At 46.8% G+C, this 17686-nt stretch overlaps 6 non-coding genes and 1 pseudogene across 6 annotated transcripts; all 7 read right to left on the bottom strand.

The window, feature by feature from the left end:
- Nucleotides 1-4301: 4301 nt before the first annotated feature.
- Nucleotides 4302-4379, bottom strand: LOC141178009 (U2 spliceosomal RNA; annotated as a pseudogene).
- Nucleotides 4380-5494: 1115 nt separating this feature from the next.
- On the bottom strand, nt 5495-5685 carry LOC141176825 (U2 spliceosomal RNA). Its single transcript, XR_012253477.1, has one exon. It is a non-coding gene; the product is annotated as a U2 spliceosomal RNA (small nuclear RNA).
- Nucleotides 5686-6800: 1115 nt separating this feature from the next.
- LOC141176824 (U2 spliceosomal RNA) lies at nt 6801-6991 on the bottom strand. Its single transcript, XR_012253476.1, has one exon. It is a non-coding gene; the product is annotated as a U2 spliceosomal RNA (small nuclear RNA).
- Nucleotides 6992-8106: 1115 nt separating this feature from the next.
- LOC141176823 (U2 spliceosomal RNA) lies at nt 8107-8297 on the bottom strand. Its single transcript, XR_012253475.1, has one exon. It is a non-coding gene; the product is annotated as a U2 spliceosomal RNA (small nuclear RNA).
- Nucleotides 8298-9412: 1115 nt separating this feature from the next.
- LOC141177837 (U2 spliceosomal RNA) lies at nt 9413-9604 on the bottom strand. Its single transcript, XR_012254375.1, has one exon. It is a non-coding gene; the product is annotated as a U2 spliceosomal RNA (small nuclear RNA).
- A 6124-nt stretch (nt 9605-15728) lies between these two features.
- On the bottom strand, nt 15729-15919 carry LOC141176821 (U2 spliceosomal RNA). The gene has a single exon (XR_012253473.1). It is a non-coding gene; the product is annotated as a U2 spliceosomal RNA (small nuclear RNA).
- A 1115-nt stretch (nt 15920-17034) lies between these two features.
- On the bottom strand, nt 17035-17224 carry LOC141177862 (U2 spliceosomal RNA). Its single transcript, XR_012254391.1, has one exon. It is a non-coding gene; the product is annotated as a U2 spliceosomal RNA (small nuclear RNA).
- Nucleotides 17225-17686: the final 462 nt, after the last annotated feature.

The raw sequence follows: 17686 nt of genomic DNA, 5'->3' as shown, positions 1-17686 counted from the left end.
TTACCCTCACAAGTGAGGTGTCTGAGGCTCCAGAGTCCGATCCGTTGCTTCACCTTGGCCAAGCGTTCTTGCCAGGACTTGAGGGCCGCTCCTTCCTTCCCGAACCAGACTCCCAGCACCTTGAGGAAATCCGGTTGAATGTTGAAGGGGAAGGGGGCGGAGGAGGCCGGCTGCCAATCCCCGAAGAGCATGGCTTCCGACTTCCTGCAGTTGACTTTGGCCCCTGAAGCCCGGCCGAACCTCTCACACGTCTGGACGAGGGCGTCGACTGAACCACGATCAGCGCAGAAGACGGTGACGTCGTCCATGTAGAGCGAGCACTTGACCTCGTGTCGTCCCGGACCCGGTGCGGTGATCCCTCTGATCTCTCCATTCTGCCGGATAGCCTCTGCGAAGAGTTCTATAACACAAACAAAAAGAAGAGGTGATAGAGGGCAGCCTTGTCTGACCCCAGAGAGGACAGGGAAGGGGTCAGTCTTCCAGCCGTTCACCAACACCGAGCTGTGGATATCAAAATACATCAGACGGACATACGAACAAAACATGTTACCCAAACCTAACCGGTGCAGAGCTCGGCCCATGAACTCGTGGGAAACCCGGTCGAAGGCCTTCTCCTGATCCAAGGAGACCAGGGCCGCGTGTGCGCGGCGGACCTTGATGTACTCGACCGTGTCCCGCACGAGAGCGAGGCTGTCTGCGATGCGACGTCCAGGGATGCCGCAGGTCTGGTCCGGGTGGATGATCCGTCCGATGACCGTCTTAAGTCGTGTCGCCATCGTCTTGGCCAGGATCTTGTAGTCCACGTTGAGCAGAGTGATGGGACGCCAATTCCTCAGGTCGCACCTCTCTCCCTTCCGCTTGTACAGGATCGTGACCATTCCTTCCCTCAAAGATGGAGGCATTCTACCCTCCACCACCATCTCCTCGTACAGGTCCAACAGGTCCGGACAGATGAGGTCTCCCAGCGCTACATAGAGCTCCGCTGGAAGACCATCACTGCCCGGGGTCCTGCCGGTCCTAAAGGATTTAGCGGCAGAGAGCAATTCGCCCACCATCAGAGGTTTGTCCAAGGCTGCCGTGCCTGCAGGATCAAGATGGTTAGTGATACCTGACAGGAACTTATCAGCAGCGTCGGGGTCGGTAGTCTTGTGGGAGTAGAGTTCGCTGTAGAAGTCGCTGACGACCCTCATCACGTCCTCCTTCCCACGTCGCATGTTTCCGCTCTCGTCTCGCAGCTCGTTCAGGGGCGTGTGACCGGCATGAAGTTTCCTGAAAAAGAATGAGTTACATTTCTCACCCTTCTCCAGATTCTCCACTTTGGAACGGAAGATGATTCGCTTGGACTCCTCCTCAAAGTGCCTTTTCAGGCTCTTCTTGGTCTCCTCCAGCTCCTCCCTCACGTCCCAGCCGCAGTGAAGAAGGTCCTGCAGCGACCGCAGCTCGCGCTGCAGCCCTCTGAAGTCCCTCCTCTTCTCACACGCCTGTTGTCGACCCTTGGCCTGAAAGAAACAGCGAAACTCAAGTTTAACATATTCCCACCAATCAGAGACTGTTTGGAAGCTACCCTTGTAGGACTGCCACATTGCGTAGGCTGCTCTCAGCTCCTCCACGACTTCATCCTGAGCCAGCAGAGCACAATTCAGCTTCCAGGAGCCGGGGCCGGACGGAAAACCGTCGCCGAGGACACCTTGTAAGTGAATGGCTCTGTGGTCGGAGAAGAAGCAGGAGACCATCGAGTGCCTACTCTGCCTGACTGCCCGAGAGGTGAACACAAAGTCAATCCTGGAGCGGAGTGAGCCATCGGGTCGGCTCCACGAATAGTTCGTGGAGCCTCTCCCCATGGAGCCCACCACGTCCTGAAGAGAGGCCTCGGTTACCATCTCGATGAGCAGCTTGGACGTGATGTCCAACTTGGCAGATGTGCCAGAACTACGACCGTCCTCCTCGATGGGGCAGTTGAAATCCCCGGCCATCACTAAGGTTCTGGTGGTGGCAAGCTGAAGCCGCAGGGTCTGGAAAAGCTCCAAACGCTCATTCTTCAGTGGGGACGCATACACGTTGATGAACCTGACAGGTTCTCCCGCCCAGTTGCCATCTACAACAAGAGCCCTGCCGCAGATGAGCTCCTGGACGGACTCAAGCGTGAATGCGCCCCCCCTGATCAGAATTGCGACCCCCGCAGACTTGCAGTCACCCCCACCGGACCAGTAGGATGGACCGTGGGACCACTCCCTGGCCAGATGTTTGAAGGACCTAGAGGAGGGAAGGGAACATTCCTGCAACATATAAACATCACACAACTGGGAAGTAAGGAAGGCATAAATAGTCTGACGTCTGAACTTGTCCTTGATGCTCCTGACATTAATGGAAAATAAGTTAATATTAGCCATCATGTAGGGAAAAAAGAAAAAGTTAGCGCAGGCAATACACCTTAGTTACCACTCCGGTCGGGTGGTCCCTCGTCGGTGTTGACTGCTGGTGACGGGATCACCAGCAGGCCCTCTTCCTCCATCTGGTCAAGCAGCGCGGCCTCGATCTCGGCGACCACCAGTTCCTCCTCTTCTGGCTCGGCCACCAGGGTCTCAACCATGTGCTCCATCTCTTCTGGCTCAGGGAGGGTATCCTCCTTTTCACCTACGAAATCCAGAATCTTCTTTTTGGAGGATTCAGTAGCAGGGCTGTCCTCCACCTTCCTCTTTCCCCGGGTTGGAACTGGGGAGACAAGAAGGGGAAAATCCTCCTCGGAATAGATAGCGGCGGGTGGAGGAAAGGTTAATTCCACCGCTACCATGGTCTGGGGAGGGAGAGTGGCTGCCGGGGCAGGGGAAAGGACACCTGCTGAGGAGTAGGGGAAGGAGGAAGAGGAAGTGGAATCCTCAGCAGGGGTGGCCGGGGTGGGGGGGGATTGGACGGGGGTGGCAGGGGGAGGGATCGAGAGAGGGGTGACAGAACTCTTACCCTCCTTTGACTTTTTCTTCTGCTTCGGAGCTGCTGGGACCGTCGCTGGGGCTTTGGCCACCGACTCCTTGACCGCTTTGGCCTTGGTCGTCTCGGCCTTGGCCGCTGGGGCCTTGGTCGTCGCGTCCTTGACCTTCACAGGCCTGGTCGTCGGGGCCTTGTCCTCCGTAGCTGGGGTCGTCGCAACCACCGATGCCCAGGATCTCTCACGCCTGGGGCAATCCTTGTACAGATGAGCCGCCAGCCCACACAGGTTGCAGGACGTCTTCTTCGGGCAGTCCTTCGAGCTGTGTCCCGTCACTCGACAAATCCTGCAGGCATCCTCCTTGCAGTCCTTCATCTCGTGGCCGTTCTTGCCGCATCTCCTGCAGTTCCGCGGCATGTCCGGGTAATAGATGAGGCCGTAGGAGTTGCCCAGGGAGAATGTCGGGGGCAGGTGCCGAAGTCCGTCTGAGTACGCCAGGTCCCTGTGAAGTCTAACGGTCACCGACCACTTACCTGTCCAGAAGCCGAGTCCATTCAGGATGTGAGAGGGTTCCTTCACAACCAAACAGAAGCGTCTCAGGAAGGTACAGATGTCTTGGCCTGGGGTGTGCGGGTTGCGCATGGAGACCGTGATCCTCCTTTCATCCCTCTGGATAGGGCAGCTACCTGTAAAGGCAGAGAAAGAATTATCCGGTCCTTTTGCGCTTACCATTTCCCAGAACCTCCTGCAGGTGTTCACAGTGGCGAAGGTGACGAAGAAGATCCCCGTCAAGAAGGTCTGGATGCTGAGGGTGTCCGACCTGGAGAAGCCTCGATCCAGCATCATCTTCTGGCAGAACACGTCCGAGGACATGTCCGGCACCCTCCCATCCACTTCCTTCAGCTTCAGGGCCACCGTCTGCCGCATCCATGGCTCCAGGGCTGGAGCTTCGTGGCGGGGCTTCTGGGGTCCCTTCTGCTGGCCAGTCGTGGAGGCAGAGTCCTTGGGGTCAGAATCGGCTCCTGGCTGGGCCCTCCTGGCTGTCCCCAGCTCCAGGCTCTTCTTTTCGGCCTTCCTCGCAGCGCTTGCCATGGCTTTCCTCCTGCAGTTACTTCTTGGAGCTGGATCTGGAACTCTTCCCGGAATGGGTGGAGCTATGCAGATTCTTCTCCCGTCGTGTTCTGGACAAATTCCCCGAAAGGTCTTTGTCTCGATGATTTTCTTCCTCGAAGATTCCACAGGACAGCCCGATTCTTCTCCGAGTCTTCGTCTTCTTCTGGATTCTTTAGAGCTTCTTCCTCCCACCGATATCCGCCTTCGTTCTCCGATGTCAGCTGGGCTCCGAAGCTCTTCTCCTTCCGAGTTCGATCGCTCTCGTCAAGTGTAGATCGTAGCTCTTGTGTTTTTAAAAGAACAGATACTACACTTGATCTTAGCCAAAAGGCCGAGAAGCGATAACCAGAATTGGTTTCAAACTACGGAGCCACCCAAGGATCCTGAAAAGTCCATTTGTGGAGATGAGCTCCTGGACTCCCGTTAAGAAGACATGTTGTGAACCTCTAGATCCCTTACATGCCTGCACTTTTCGGCTTGCTGCTGCTGCAATCCACGCGTTTTAGATCTGCATAACTCCACCTCTTTAAACACAGCACCTTCACCCCCTGCTGTTCCCACCCGCCTCAACACCGTTGGAAGGGAGGAGAACCAATTAAGGCGGGGGGTGGGGTGGAACGAGCAGCTGTCTACCCTTAGCAGGAGGGCTCCTGATTACATACCTCTCCTGCTGCTGCTGCTGCTGGCTGTCCAGCAGCAGACTGAAGGTGGCTGCTGCTGTGCACAGGTATATAAAGGCTCAGAGCCTATTATGACACGCGCAGCCAGCGTTCCATTGTCACATTCCATCTACTGCAGGCAGGATACCTGGCTGGCTGAATGTCGCTGAGAAGCTCACAGAGACCGCCATAAGCAACAGTTTAACAGAATGCCACAGACTAATCAACCAAACTTTTTGGGTTGGGTTCTCTTTTATAGTCTGCAGGCATTAAATGAAAGAAGTCAGTGTTCCAGCAGAAGGAGACAACGTTTCAGAAAAGGCATTGTAGCAAACCAAAAAAGAAATTTTAAGCGCAGCAGAGTAACCAGCGCACATACCTGTTAGCTCAGGTGAGTTTAAAAGGCTGCTGTTGATAACAAGGGCATTTGCTAAATAGATGGTGTGTGTGCAACAATATACTGAAAGGTCAATTATATTGTGCAGCTTATCTCACCACCTGTAGTTATTTAGGTGAAAGCTCCAAAATGCTTGCCTAATATGTCTGTTTATCCAAAAGGAAGTAAAAAGGGAGAGCTAGAAAGATAGCATTGCATCACATTACATGGCAATGCAATGCACAGTTGCTGAAGTTGAACCAAAATGAGCTTGTAATCTGGCTTCTGCAACTTTGAACATGAAAAATCCAATGAGGAGAAGAAAAGCAAAGCCAAAGAGTCCATCCCAAAATCCGACAAACAAGCAAAATGAACAAAAAACATTGAATTCAATTCTTTCTGATTTTAGAAACTGCATTAAAGAAGGGGTGCACCGGTCCTGGAGATACTGCAATACCAGGTCAATGCGTGGAGTGGACAGAGCAAGCTCTTTTTCCATCTCCCTGTTCTAAAAATCCATTTAATATATGGTCCCCAGATAGGGGACGTATCAGATATTAAACTGATAAGAACAGATACTACACTTGATCTTAGCCAAAAGGCCGAGAAGCGATAACCAGAATTGGTTTCAAACTACGGAGCCACCCAAGGATCCTGAAAAGTCCATTTGTGGAGATGAGCTCCTGGACTCCCGTTAAGAAGATATGTTGTCAACCTCTAGATCCCTTACATGCCTGCACTTTTCGGCTTGCTGCTGCTGCAATCCACGCGTTTTAGATCTGCATAACTCCACCTCTTTAAACACAGCACCTTCACCCCCTGCTGTTCCCACCCGCCTCAACACCGTTGGAAGGGAGGAGAACCAATTAAGGCGGGGGGTGGGGTGGAACGAGCAGCTGTCTACCCTTAGCAGGAGGGCTCCTGATTACATACCTCTCCTGCTGCTGCTGCTGCTGGCTGTCCAGCAGCAGACTGAAGGTGGCTGCTGCTGTGCACAGGTATATAAAGGCTCAGAGCCTATTATGACACGCGCAGCCAGCGTTCCATTGTCACATTCCATCTACTGCAGGCAGGATACCTGGCTGGCTGAATGTCGCTGAGAAGCTCACAGAGACCGCCATAAGCAACAGTTTAACAGAATGCCACAGACTAATCAACCAAACTTTTTGGGTTGGGTTCTCTTTTATAGTCTGCAGGCATTAAATGAAAGAAGTCAGTGTTCCAGCAGAAGGAGACAACGTTTCAGAAAAGGCATTGTAGCAAACCAAAAAAGAAATTTTAAGCGCAGCAGAGTAACCAGCGCACATACCTGTTAGCTCAGGTGAGTTTAAAAGGCTGCTGTTGATAACAAGGGCATTTGCTAAATAGATGGTGTGTGTGCAACAATATACTGAAAGGTCAATTATATTGTGCAGCTTATCTCACCACCTGTAGTTATTTAGGTGAAAGCTCCAAAATGCTTGCCTAATATGTCTGTTTATCCAAAAGGAAGTAAAAAGGGAGAGCTAGAAAGATAGCATTGCATCACATTACATGGCAATGCAATGCACAGTTGCTGAAGTTGAACCAAAATGAGCTTGTAATCTGGCTTCTGCAACTTTGAACATGAAAAATCCAATGAGGAGAAGAAAAGCAAAGCCAAAGAGTCCATCCCAAAATCCGACAAACAAGCAAAATGAACAAAAAACATTGAATTCAATTCTTTCTGATTTTAGAAACTGCATTAAAGAAGGGGTGCACCGGTCCTGGAGATACTGCAATACCAGGTCAATGCGTGGAGTGGACAGAGCAAGCTCTTTTTCCATCTCCCTGTTCTAAAAATCCATTTAATATATGGTCCCCAGATAGGGGACGTATCAGATATTAAACTGATAAGAACAGATACTACACTTGATCTTAGCCAAAAGGCCGAGAAGCGATAACCAGAATTGGTTTCAAACTACGGAGCCACCCAAGGATCCTGAAAAGTCCATTTGTGGAGATGAGCTCCTGGACTCCCGTTAAGAAGACATGTTGTCAACCTCTAGATCCCTTACATGCCTGCACTTTTCGGCTTGCTGCTGCTGCAATCCACGCGTTTTAGATCTGCATAACTCCACCTCTTTAAACACAGCACCTTCACCCCCTGCTGTTCCCACCCGCCTCAACACCGTTGGAAGGGAGGAGAACCAATTAAGGCGGGGGGTGGGGTGGAACGAGCAGCTGTCTACCCTTAGCAGGAGGGCTCCTGATTACATACCTCTCCTGCTGCTGCTGCTGCTGGCTGTCCAGCAGCAGACTGAAGGTGGCTGCTGCTGTGCACAGGTATATAAAGGCTCAGAGCCTATTATGACACGCGCAGCCAGCGTTCCATTGCCACATTCCATCTACTGCAGGCAGGATACCTGGCTGGCTGAATGTCGCTGAGAAGCTCACAGAGACCGCCATAAGCAACAGTTTAACAGAATGCCACAGACTAATCAACCAAACTTTTTGGGTTGGGTTCTCTTTTATAGTCTGCAGGCATTAAATGAAAGAAGTCAGTGTTCCAGCAGAAGGAGACAACGTTTCAGAAAAGGCATTGTAGCAAACCAAAAAAGAAATTTTAAGCGCAGCAGAGTAACCAGCGCACATACCTGTTAGCTCAGGTGAGTTTAAAAGGCTGCTGTTGATAACAAGGGCATTTGCTAAATAGATGGTGTGTGTGCAACAATATACTGAAAGGTCAATTATATTGTGCAGCTTATCTCACCACCTGTAGTTATTTAGGTGAAAGCTCCAAAATGCTTGCCTAATATGTCTGTTTATCCAAAAGGAAGTAAAAAGGGAGAGCTAGAAAGATAGCATTGCATCACATTACATGGCAATGCAATGCACAGTTGCTGAAGTTGAACCAAAATGAGCTTGTAATCTGGCTTCTGCAACTTTGAACATGAAAAATCCAATGAGGAGAAGAAAAGCAAAGCCAAAGAGTCCATCCCAAAATCCGACAAACAAGCAAAATGAACAAAAAACATTGAATTCAATTCTTTCTGATTTTAGAAACTGCATTAAAGAAGGGGTGCACCGGTCCTGGAGATACTGCAATACCAGGTCAATGCGTGGAGTGGACAGAGCAAGCTCTTTTTCCATCTCCCTGTTCTAAAAATCCATTTAATATATGGTCCCCAGATAGGGGACGTATCAGATATTAAACTGATAAGAACAGATACTACACTTGATCTTAGCCAAAAGGCCGAGAAGCGATAACCAGAATTGGTTTCAAACTACGGAGCCACCCAAGGATCCTGAAAAGTCCATTTGTGGAGATGAGCTCCTGGACTCCCGTTAAGAAGACATGTTGTCAACCTCTAGATCCCTTACATGCCTGCACTTTTCGGCTTGCTGCTGCTGCAATCCACGCGTTTTAGATCTGCATAACTCCACCTCTTTAAACACAGCACCTTCACCCCCTGCTGTTCCCACCCGCCTCAACACCGTTGGAAGGGAGGAGAACCAATTAAGGCGGGGGGTGGGGTGGAACGAGCAGCTGTCTACCCTTAGCAGGAGGGCTCCTGATTACATACCTCTCCTGCTGCTGCTGCTGCTGGCTGTCCAGCAGCAGACTGAAGGTGGCTGCTGCTGTGCACAGGTATATAAAGGCTCAGAGCCTATTATGACACGCGCAGCCAGCGTTCCATTGCCACATTCCATCTACTGCAGGCAGGATACCTGGCTGGCTGAATGTCGCTGAGAAGCTCACAGAGACCGCCATAAGCAACAGTTTAACAGAATGCCACAGACTAATCAACCAAACTTTTTGGGTTGGGTTCTCTTTTATAGTCTGCAGGCATTAAATGAAAGAAGTCAGTGTTCCAGCAGAAGGAGACAACGTTTCAGAAAAGGCATTGTAGCAAACCAAAAAAGAAATTTTAAGCGCAGCAGAGTAACCAGCGCACATACCTGTTAGCTCAGGTGAGTTTAAAAGGCTGCTGTTGATAACAAGGGCATTTGCTAAATAGATGGTGTGTGTGCAACAATATACTGAAAGGTCAATTATATTGTGCAGCTTATCTCACCACCTGTAGTTATTTAGGTGAAAGCTCCAAAATGCTTGCCTAATATGTCTGTTTATCCAAAAGGAAGTAAAAAGGGAGAGCTAGAAAGATAGCATTGCATCACATTACATGGCAATGCAATGCACAGTTGCTGAAGTTGAACCAAAATGAGCTTGTAATCTGGCTTCTGCAACTTTGAACATGAAAAATCCAATGAGGAGAAGAAAAGCAAAGCCAAAGAGTCCATCCCAAAATCCGACAAACAAGCAAAATGAACAAAAAACATTGAATTCAATTCTTTCTGATTTTAGAAACTGCATTAAAGAAGGGGTGCACCGGTCCTGGAGATACTGCAATACCAGGTCAATGCGTGGAGTGGACAGAGCAAGCTCTTTTTCCATCTCCCTGTTCTAAAAATCCATTTAATATATGGTCCCCAGATAGGGGACGTATCAGATATTAAACTGATAAGAACAGATTTTTTTTTTTTTTTCCCTCAGATGGGGAAATCCACGGTCTATAGTCACGACCAAAGGAACTTCCTTCCAAACAGCTGCATCATCTCAACGACACAAATGCTGCTCCCATCATCACCGGAAAATTTTTATTTCTTCTTTTTAAACCTTACACAGAAAACAAGATCAAGAAGTATTTACAAAATATCTCCACTTTTTAACTTTCCATATTCCCTCCGCATCCACTTCTCCTCTCCTCTTTTTGTCCCATAGGAAACACACATACATCTTCCCCATAATCACCTTCACACTATCCTTTACAGCAATTTCCTTCCTTTTAAACACATACACATTCCTCACATCCCATAACACTTCCTTTATACACGCAAGCATCAACCACAAGACTCTTTCCTTCGTCCCATCACATATTCCCAAACCAAACATAAACAACTCAAAGGACAACAAATTCACACCACACAATTCTTTACACAAAGGCCCCATTCTCCCAATCACATCTCTAGCATACTGGCAATTCCAAAAAACATGCAACACACTTTCCCTTCCACCACAGCCATTTCTTGGACACGTTTCACTCCTCACTAAACCTCTATTCCTCTGAAACTCTCTTACTGGCAACACTCCATGCAAAGACTGCCACACAACCTCACTCTGCTTATTTGTCATACCACCCATCCGCACCTTCTTCCATACTTTTTGCACATCACACCTTCTCACCAAATTTATTCCACTCTCCATTTCTCTACACTCAATCATCCTGTACACAGCCTTCTTATTTCCCAACAACCTCACATCCACATCACACAACTCATACTTCACCAAAAACTTATAAACCCACACATACCACACGGGCACCTCAAAAGCAACCGGACACCGCAAATCCCTCTCTCTCCACTTCAAACGAAAAGAATAAGCCCCAAATAAATATCCACACATACATGAAAACTTTCCATCGCCCATAATCACTTTCAGCACAAACACCACAATATTCACACCCAAAAAAACTTCTAAATTTGGAAAACCCAAACCACCTTTCTCCATACGCTTCACCAACACTTCCCTCCGCGCCCTCTCCATTTTAGAATTCCACAAAAAAACAAACAAAATCCTATTCAATCCTCTCAAAACCATATAACCTGGTGGAAACACAACTGCAACATATAAAAAAATAGGCAACACCACGCTTTTAATGACTAAGATTTTTCCAAAGAAAGTAAGGCTTCTCAACTTCCAAAAACATAACTTCTTTTCAACCTTCTCTTTCGCGTCATCCCAACTTTCTTTCCCATCCAATCTTTCTGAAAACTTCACTCCCAAAACCTTAATGGGCCCACTCACTACGTTCACACCTACATCTCTACTCAAAATACCACTTCCAAAAACCTTACACTCACTCTTTTCCCAATTCACTTTAAATGCAGACGCACCACAAAAGATAGACACTAACAACTTCACCCGCCTCACCGAACATTCAGAATCACATAATACACACACGTCATCCATATAACCACTCACCTTCCACTCTCTTCCTCCACCTCCCGGCACTTGCACACCTCGAACCACTTTATCCTTCCTCAACATACACAACAAAGGTTCAATTGCACAAATAAAAGCCACAGGGGATAACGGACACCCCTGCCTCACGCCCGAATGCACATTCACTCTCCTACCGACATAACCGTTCATTAAAACACAACTATAAATATCTGTATATAGACTTCTCACTCTCCCAACAAAATCAGCAGGAAAACCCATTCTCAGCAACACTCTAAACAAAAAACCATGCGACAACCTATCATACGCCTTTTCAAAATCCAGGCTCAACAAAAACACACTCTTCTTCCGGCTCATACAATCCCATAGACAATCTCTCAATATACACACACACTCGTGAATCCGTCTCCCAGGTACTGCACAACACTGCTCATCCCCAATCACACTCTCTATCACATCACGCATCCTATTTGCCATTAATTTTGCGTAGATCTTATAATCACAGTTCAATAATGTTATTGGCCTCCAGTTTTTCAGACTCTTCAAATCACCCTTTTTCGGAATCAATACAACCATACCTGCACGCATACTACCTGCCACCTCCATATTTTCCCACATATACTTACAAAAATCCACAAAATCACTCCCAATCACATCCCACATCATGCGGTAAAATTCTACTGGAAGACCATCCTCCCCCGGCGTCTTATTCAAAGCCATACTACACATAACCTTCCATACTTCATCACTTGTCACAGCATCCATCAGCCTCTCTCTTTCCGCCTCATTCAATTTACTCTCTAACGTACTCAAAACATCATTCTCCAAACACTCATCCCTCCACTTTACAGCATACAAATCCTCATAAAACTTTGCCACTTCCTCACACATATCCTCTCCACTCACCTCGCTTCCATCTGCTCCATTCAACACACACATATTTTGCTTTTTCCCAAAAACCTTCTTGAAAAAAAAACGTGAACATTTTTCATCATACTCCAAATTATCAACTTTTGCTCTAAAGACAATACTCCTCCCTTTTTCCAACAAGAACTCATGAACCTCCTTTTTCACTTGTAAAATATCCTCCTCCACCTCCATCCCTCCCTCCCTCAATTTATACAAGAAACTTAAACGTGCATTTAAACTCACAAAATGTCTCCTCTTGACTGCTGCCATCTTATAACCCAAATTTTTGAAAAAAATTTTTGTCTGTTTTTTAACCCAATCCCACCACCCACAAACATTCCCAAAACCATTTTTACACTCACACCACTCCTCATACCGTCTTGCATATTCCTTTCTTACTTCCTCATACTCCAATAACTTAACATTCAACTTCCACAAATCTTTCCCAAACACCCCATTCACATTCACATCCAACTCACACGACATGCACACATGATCTGAAAACAAAACATTCTCCTGCTTATAGTCAACAGGAATCATATTTTTTGAAATAAAACAGTAATCCAATCTAGATTGTATTCTTCCACTTTCGGAAAAGAAGGTATTTAACAAAGGCCTCACTTTACATACACTTTGCATATCATGCAAATCAAAATCACTAACCAACTCTAACAAAGTTTTCCCAGACACATCCACATTCACTCTCCCCACATCACAATTCATATCACCCACAATCACCACAGGCATTCTTCCCGGAACAAAAAGTTTAATTTTTTCAAATAACTTTTTCCGGTCATTTTTCTCCACCGGCGCATAAACATTAATAACACAAAATTTAACATTTTTATACTCAAAATTTGCTAAAATGCACCTCCCCACATCAATCACCACATAATCACTCAAAACCACCTCCCTCCCTTTAACTAAAATCCCCACACCATCATTTTTATTACATGCACTCCCCGACCACACAGATGCTCCATGAGACCATTCATCTCCTCTCACCCCATCCACCACTCCACACTCTTGCAAACAAAAAATCGATGCATTCTTCATAGCCAAAAAATCAAAAATTGCAGCCCTCCTGGCCTTATTTTTAAACACTCTCACATTTTGTGAAATTATAGTAAAACCCATTTTTTCCTTTTTTAAACCTCCTAAAAAAAACGAAAACAGAAAAGTTACAAAAACACTACAAAAACTCCACTCACAAGAAAAAGCCTTTGACTTAAGTCAAAGCTTATAATAGGCATTATCACGCATATTGCAAGGCAACCTTAACCAGCACCCCCACTATCTTCTTCCACCATCTGAACCGAGCAACTCGTTTCCGAGCCGCTAGCAGCATCACCATCACCCCACCTTGCTTTCTTGGCACCCACTTTTCGCTGCGGTGCCTTGATATCTTCTTCATCATTTGCCCCACCACCCTCCCTGTGACATTTTCTACTCCCCCCACCCTCATCGGAGAAGTACTCCTCAATATTCTCAGGATCTGAAGGGTGTGATGACCCTTCCCCAGTTTCCATACAATCTGCAGCATCTACAACGTCCTGAAAGTCCAACGTATCCGGACACCTTCCTTCTCCCGCTGCATTCATCTGCCCCTCCATTCTCCTCAATTCTTTCACAAGCTCCTTCTCCATTTTAGGTGCCTTTTTCTCCTTCTGGTAAGCAGGCCTCAGACTCACAGTTTCAGGGGCAGACCTTTCACTCCGCCTCCTCTGCTCTCTCTCCATTCTAGCAGTTTCTCTTTCTATCTGCTGCAAAACCCTCCTCTCCTCCTCCTCCTTTTTCCTCTCCTTATCAGTTTTCCTGGGCACACCCTGCGGGCAATCTTTAAACATGTGCTCACCACTTCCACACATGTCACAAGCCTTGGGCTTCGGGCACGCACTTGCCACATGCCCCTCCTCTTTGCAGTTACGGCAACATTGCCCTTTCTTACATGCATCCTGCACATGTCCAAAGCAGTAACATTTCCTGCAATACATAGGCTGCCCTACATAGTAAAGGAAGCCCCTATGTCCCGCCACAGAAAAATTCGCAGGAGGATGTCTAAAGCCTCCCACACTTCCAGGATCCTTCTTCAGTTTCACCCGAAACTTGTATTTGCAGTTGAAAATACCTAAAGAATTAAACTGCTTTTCCCCTTTACGCACATAATCACAGTACCGTGCAAGGAAGCCTTCAAGCAATGCTGGCTCAGTAAAAGGGTTATAAACTGTTACCCACACAATCTTTTCTTGAAGTCCAAACAAGGGTTCAAACCACACCCCTTCCAAGAAAGGATCATCAGTGTGACTCCGAAGCCACTCAAACACATCAAGGCAGGTATTTTCTTCTACAAAAGTCACGTCATATGTACCTGATTTAGGAAACTCGTTGACGCTGTAGAAGTCGCCTCGTTTTGCTCCAGCTTTTCCTTCCAAAAGTTTCTCCACGATGAAGGACACATTATTCCTCTCGGAAACTGATGGATCCACTCCAATTCGGATAGTATTCTTCACGAAGTTCATCTTCAAAACCTGTCGGTATAATACCACAGAAAATCGCCAAATCCTTTCGCAAAAAGGCCTGGATTCCTCCAGAGAACTCGCACCTATCAGGCTGCAACCAAATGGTCTTAGCCAAAAGGCCGAGAAGCGATAACCAGAATTGGTTTCAAACTACGGAGCCACCCAAGGATCCTGAAAAGTCCATTTGTGGAGATGAGCTCCTGGACTCCCGTTAAGAAGACATGTTGTCAACCTCTAGATCCCTTACATGCCTGCACTTTTCGGCTTGCTGCTGCTGCAATCCACGCGTTTTAGATCTGCATAACTCCACCTCTTTAAACACAGCACCTTCACCCCCTGCTGTTCCCACCCGCCTCAACACCGTTGGAAGGGAGGAGAACCAATTAAGGTGGGGGGTGGGGTGGAACGAGCAGCTGTCTACCCTTAGCAGGAGGGCTCCTGATTACATACCTCTCCTGCTGCTGCTGCTGCTGGCTGTCCAGCAGCAGACTGAAGGTGGCTGCTGCTGTGCACAGGTATATAAAGGCTCAGAGCCTATTATGACACGCGCAGCCAGCGTTCCATTGCCACATTCCATCTACTGCAGGCAGGATACCTGGCTGGCTGAATGTCGCTGAGAAGCTCACAGAGACCGCCATAAGCAACAGTTTAACAGAATGCCACAGACTAATCAACCAAACTTTTTGGGTTGGGTTCTCTTTTATAGTCTGCAGGCATTAAATGAAAGAAGTCAGTGTTCCAGCAGAAGGAGACAACGTTTCAGAAAAGGCATTGTAGCAAACCAAAAAAGAAATTTTAAGCGCAGCAGAGTAACCAGCGCACATACCTGTTAGCTCAGGTGAGTTTAAAAGGCTGCTGTTGATAACAAGGGCATTTGCTAAATAGATGGTGTGTGTGCAACAATATACTGAAAGGTCAATTATATTGTGCAGCTTATCTCACCACCTGTAGTTATTTAGGTGAAAGCTCCAAAATGCTTGCCTAATATGTCTGTTTATCCAAAAGGAAGTAAAAAGGGAGAGCTAGAAAGATAGCATTGCATCACATTACATGGCAATGCAATGCACAGTTGCTGAAGTTGAACCAAAATGAGCTTGTAATCTGGCTTCTGCAACTTTGAACATGAAAAATCCAATGAGGAGAAGAAAAGCAAAGCCAAAGAGTCCATCCCAAAATCCGACAAACAAGCAAAATGAACAAAAAACATTGAATTCAATTCTTTCTGATTTTAGAAACTGCATTAAAGAAGGGGTGCACCGGTCCTGGAGATACTGCAATACCAGGTCAATGCGTGGAGTGGACAGAGCAAGCTCTTTTTCCATCTCCCTGTTCTAAAAATCCATTTAATATATGGTCCCCAGATAGGGGACGTATCAGATATTAAACTGATAAGAACAGATACTACACTTGATCTTAGCCAAAAGGCCGAGAAGCGATAACCAGAATTGGTTTCAAACTACGGAGCCACCCAAGGATCCTGAAAAGTCCATTTGTGGAGATGAGCTCCTGGACTCCCGTTAAGAAGACATGTTGTCAACCTCTAGATCCCTTACATGCCTGCACTTTTCGGCTTGCTGCTGCTGCAATCCACGCGTTTTAGATCTGCATAACTCCACCTCTTTAAACACAGCACCTTCACCCCCTGCTGTTCCCACCCGCCTCAACACCGTTGGAAGGGAGGAGAACCAATTAAGGCGGGGGGTGGGGTGGAACGAGCAGCTGTCTACCCTTAGCAGGAGGGCTCCTGATTACATACCTCTCCTGCTGCTGCTGCTGCTGGCTGTCCAGCAGCAGACTGAAGGTGGCTGCTGCTGTGCACAGGTATATAAAGGCTCAGTGCCTATTATGACACGCGCAGCCAGCGTTCCATTGCCACATTCCATCTACTGCAGGCAGGATACCTGGCTGGCTGAATGTCGCTGAGAAGCTCACAGAGACCGCCATAAGCAACAGTTTAACAGAATGCCACAGACTAATCAACCAAACTTTTTGGGTTGGGTTCTCTTTTATAGTCTGCAGGCATTAAATGAAAGAAGTCAGTGTTCCAGCAGAAGGAGACAACGTTTCAGAAAAGGCATTGTAGCAAACCAAAAAAGAAATTTTAAGCGCAGCAGAGTAACCAGTGCACATACCTGTTAGCTCAGGTGAGTTTAAAAGGCTGCTGTTGATAACAAGGGCATTTGCTAAATAGATGGTGTGTGTGCAACAATATACTGAAAGGTCAATTATATTGTGCAGCTTATCTCACCACCTGTAGTTATTTAGGTGAAAGCTCCAAAATGCTTGCCTAATATGTCTGTTTATCCAAAAGGAAGTAAAAAGGGAGAGCTAGAAAGATAGCATTGCATCACATTACATGGCAATGCAATGCACAGTTGCTGAAGTTGAACCAAAATGAGCTTGTAATCTGGCTTCTGCAACTTTGAACATGAAAAATCCAATGAGGAGAAGAAAAGCAAAGCCAAAGAGTCCATCCCAAAATCCGACAAACAAGCAAAATGAACAAAAAACATTGAATTCAATTCTTTCTGATTTTAGAAACTGCATTAAAGAAGGGGTGCACCGGTCCTGGAGATACTGCAATACCAGGTCAATGCGTGGAGTGGACAGAGCAAGCTCTTTTTCCATCTCCCTGTTCTAAAAATCCATTTAATATATGGTCCCCAGATAGGGGACGTATCAGATATTAAACTGATAAGAACAGATCAGGTTTCAACATATTTTATTATGTGCGTAAAAGATGGTTTACAATCAAAAAACAGCAACACAAATACATTAATAAAACACAGAATTCCACCCATAAAAACCCCATATACGATTAGCATCCCTCCTCCCAATACATTTGACATCCCTCAAGTAATAAATATACATCTGACTAAAAGCAATTTTAAGACAATCCTTCACAGAAATAGCATCACGTTTAAAAAGTAAAATATTGCGTGCCTTCCAAAGGGCGTCTTTAAAACAGTTAATCATGCACCAACATATACAATACTGTTGAGGGGTCGGACATTTAAAAAGGCCATATAAAACATATTCATGGTTAAAATCTCTTAAACCGCAAGTCCATTTTAAAAGAATCCCAACTTTGTGCCAAAGTTCCTGTGCAAACGGGCAATTCCACATAAGGTGCAAGGTGGTTTCGTCATTAACACATGAGTCTCTGGGGCATTTGGCTCTGGCAACCAGGCCTCTCCTGTGTTG

This window comes from Phyllobates terribilis, unplaced genomic scaffold (genome assembly GCF_046119375.1).
Source record: "Phyllobates terribilis strain yellow unplaced genomic scaffold, ASM4611937v1 Scaffold_27__1_contigs__length_16484149, whole genome shotgun sequence".
NCBI lineage: Eukaryota > Metazoa > Chordata > Amphibia > Anura > Dendrobatidae > Phyllobates > Phyllobates terribilis.
This window is presented reverse-complemented; position numbering and strand designations above follow the sequence as displayed.